Here is a 3,542-nt window from a genome sequence, read left to right as displayed (position 1 = left end):
TGTGCTAATTGAGGCTCATTTGCCTACTCACAGCAAAGATGCTGCAACATATAGGCTCCAGCTGCTCAGGTACCTTGCCTTGTGCAATCTTCATCAAAGCTGGTGCTGCTGCATCTTCCTTGCATTGTTACTAAAGCTAGCTAAGATAAAGCTAGCTAGAGTGCTTCTACACAAGTAGGAGTCATTCCATGGACTACTCGACTCAAAGGCACTTTAACTCATTCATTACCTCTTGTTACAAAGAAGGGGCCTCACTGCAAAACGAGCTGAACAGACTGGGTCAGTTAATGTTGAAAGAAAATTAGAGGTTGTGAAGAGGCAAGATCCCCTGCCTGAGCACTTTTGTTCATTAGAGCACCTTGTTTGAGTGGTTGGCCAAGTCTCTCTCACTGACCCCAAGCAAAAAGATCTCTTTCCATCATTATCTTTGATGGACTGTTCTTCAGATTAATATTCTGACATCAGACATGTTAATCCCTTTCTTTCTTTCCCCCTCAACAAAACTAAAATCAAACAGTTTATCACTGGCTAGTTATGACCTGCTGTTCTCCTTTGCTTTCAGCCCTTTCTCGCATGCAACTACTTGGGTTACAGTTAGGATGGCCAAATATCCTGGATTGGCCAGGACAGTCTTGGATTTCAGAGACTGTCTCAGCATGCTGGCCATTGGGGGGGGGGGGGGGGAAATCGAAGCACAAGCCCTGGATTGCCCCACATATACAGCTCCTGAATCTGGAGCTGCACACATGCAAGTGGATTTGCATCCACCTGGGACTTTTGCTTCAGTTTTCTCCAGGGAACCCTGCCAATAGGCTGATCCTAGTCCAGACCCTGCTGGGCTGTGAGCAGAGTCCCTGGGGTGGTAGAGTTGGGGTCAGGGGAGGGATGTGCCTAGGGAGTCACAGGGTCAGGGCTCTGTCTATTTGTAAGTGCCCTGCCGGGCCCCGCTCCTGTGAGTGGCAGGGTTGGGGCTGTGTGCATGCATGCAGACGCTCCTTAGCATCCCACCCCATCCTGGATTTCCTTCAAATTATTATGGTCATCCTAATTGTAGTTAAAGGCAGCAGGTATATGCATACGTAGCAGGAAGTAACAACTCCCTCCAAGCTGAGGTGAGAGGGTCACTTCTTCCACTGGGCACAGAGCTTATTTCAACAATTCACTAAGAAACTAATGCAAACTAAAATTTAAAAGGATCTCAGGGAATGTTTTCTCTTTTCAGCAGTGCAGTAGGACTGTGTGACAATCTTTTGTGTTCTACCACTGAAGTGTCCCTAAGGTAGGGCAATAAGTCACCTGTAGAGTAGTTTGAAATCTTCTGTCATGGAGGCCCAGAATGTGCGTTTCTTCCACTGTGAACAGTTACAAAAATGTCAGTAGATATGATTTGCACTGTGGACAGTTAGGTGTGTATAGGCTGTCACTACCTAATTCTAATGTAGAGCAGAACGTTACAGGTTAGGCTTAGCTCATATGGCTCACTTGTCTTCTGAATCATCCCTAGAGTAACCAGTCATTTACCTTTCATTTCCAGCCACGATCCCATTCAGCATGAAACCGCTCTGCGAACTTGTGACCACCTTTCAACATGACCCCAAGCAACACATCTTGGATAGCTAAAGCAAAAGATCTCTTTACACACTGAGTTGAGAAGAAAGATACCTACTGTTGGACTATGTACCCGCCAGGCTTTGCTCACTCCTGAGGGCAAAACGGGTGTTCTTTCACCTCGTCACCGCCCTGCTCTTGCCTGCCATGTCTTGATGGCTCGCCAATGGTGGGGGAGTCGTCTGACAGGTTCTCTTTGCCGAGGTCCACCCGACGGTCAAACACGGGGCTCCAACCACCCCTGCACCCCGGCCTTACGCCACCTTCTGGAGCTGGCACTGAGGAAGTGGCACGGGGCTCCTCTTGCCCCGCTACTGCCTTCCTTTGCCCCTTTCCCCTATACTCAGGGGGTCGAGCCTCTATAGTTATGGATCTGGCTCCAGACCCTCAGTCCTTAGGATCTATACTTCTAAATGGGCTTGGGCATCCGCAGTCCCCGCAGCACCCCCGCCTCGATCTGACTTCTCCTTATGGGCTCTTGCTGCCCTACCACACCCCAAGTGCACTTGGCTCCAGCGGGTCCTCTGCGGTGACTTTCTTTCACCGCGCTCCAGTCCCGTCGTCTCCTGTCTGCCGCCAACTCCCGGACACTGCTGCCAGCTCCTTCCCTCTGGCTCCTCGTCCCTCCTTGGACACCGCAGGGCCACCCCTTCCTCCTCCTTCGTTGGCGGATTTCCCTCTTCAGGGCCATCTGCACCGATCTTTGCAGCTGCTGCCGCTTTTATCTTCGCCGGCCAGCGTTCTCCGCCGACGTCACCAGCCGGCCGCAGCAGTATAAAGAGCTGGCTCACAAGCCGCGCGGCTTTCCCCGGAACATTGATTCCTGCTGCTGGTAAGTTTTCGGGGTCACCCCAGCCCCCAGGACAGACTACATATCTTTTTACATCAGCAGGTGAGCTATACAGGACTGAGAAGACTGAAGAGAGATTCCAGAAGTCAAACAGAGCCCTGCTCCTCCTATCCTCTCCCCTCCCCAGCATTTCAGTTTTCCCTACACAGGAAGTTCACCTAAGTGCTCTTTGTTTTCTAGTCAAGCAAAGCAAAATACCAGAATCATTCAAGTAGAAGTGGGTGCCACAGGAGCGGGGGAGGAAGAGAAAGGTTAAACCCAGAATAAAGCAAAGTACCTAGATGAGGACAGACAGCCCAGGTGGTGATAGGGTAGAGTCACTAGGTAGTAGGAGTTGAGAGCTATTCTGGAACCATTTGTTTAGCATCCAGAAGAGCTGGCAACACCAAAAATATTGCTTGCAAAAAATCAACAGATACCAGGGCAATCAGAATGCTTGATGACCTTGCCAGAAGTAACTAAAAATCTAAATCTACAGATAAATTCCCCAAAGTGATTGACATTAATTATCAGGGGCAGGGTGAGAAAGTGTGCTTGGACATGACAAGGAGCCCCATTTTCCCATTAGGCCAGTGGTCTCCAAACTTTAAATAGGAGATCACCTTTGGCATTTAAAAGCAACCCACAACCACCCCCTGCCCCCCACGCACCAGGTAAGTCTATGGGGAGGGGCAGATTGAGCAAAAAGTTATTTGGGGGCGCACCTCCCTGGCAGTTAAGTCCCACCTGACCAGGGTCCCATTCAACTTACCCCTGCTCCTGCCTCTGCAGCACTGCCCCTCACTGTGCAGGCCTCAGTCTATCCCCCTCCCCTTCCCTCTCTCATGAACCGACCTGCTGGGCCAGGCACTCAGTCCCCCACCCCAGCCTTGGATAGACTCCAAGAGGCTCTGAGATCTACTGGAGGATCAAGATCCACTGGCTGGTGATTGCTGCCTTAGGCCATAGAGCTTTAGGTCTGAATCCTGCCCCCCCTCGTACATTGCACCACTCTTGGATAAGGGGGTGGATGTCTGTGTATCAGTGCCTATGGTCACTGGCATTATAACATGTGTGAGGAAGGATGAGATGTTAGAGGCATAGA

The sequence above is a fragment of the Crocodylus siamensis genome, chromosome 1 (genome assembly GCF_052110815.1).
Source record: "Crocodylus siamensis isolate JL-2025a chromosome 1, ASM5211081v1, whole genome shotgun sequence".
NCBI classification, from domain to species: Eukaryota; Metazoa; Chordata; order Crocodylia; family Crocodylidae; genus Crocodylus; species Crocodylus siamensis.
Note: the sequence above shows the minus strand (reverse complement) of the source record.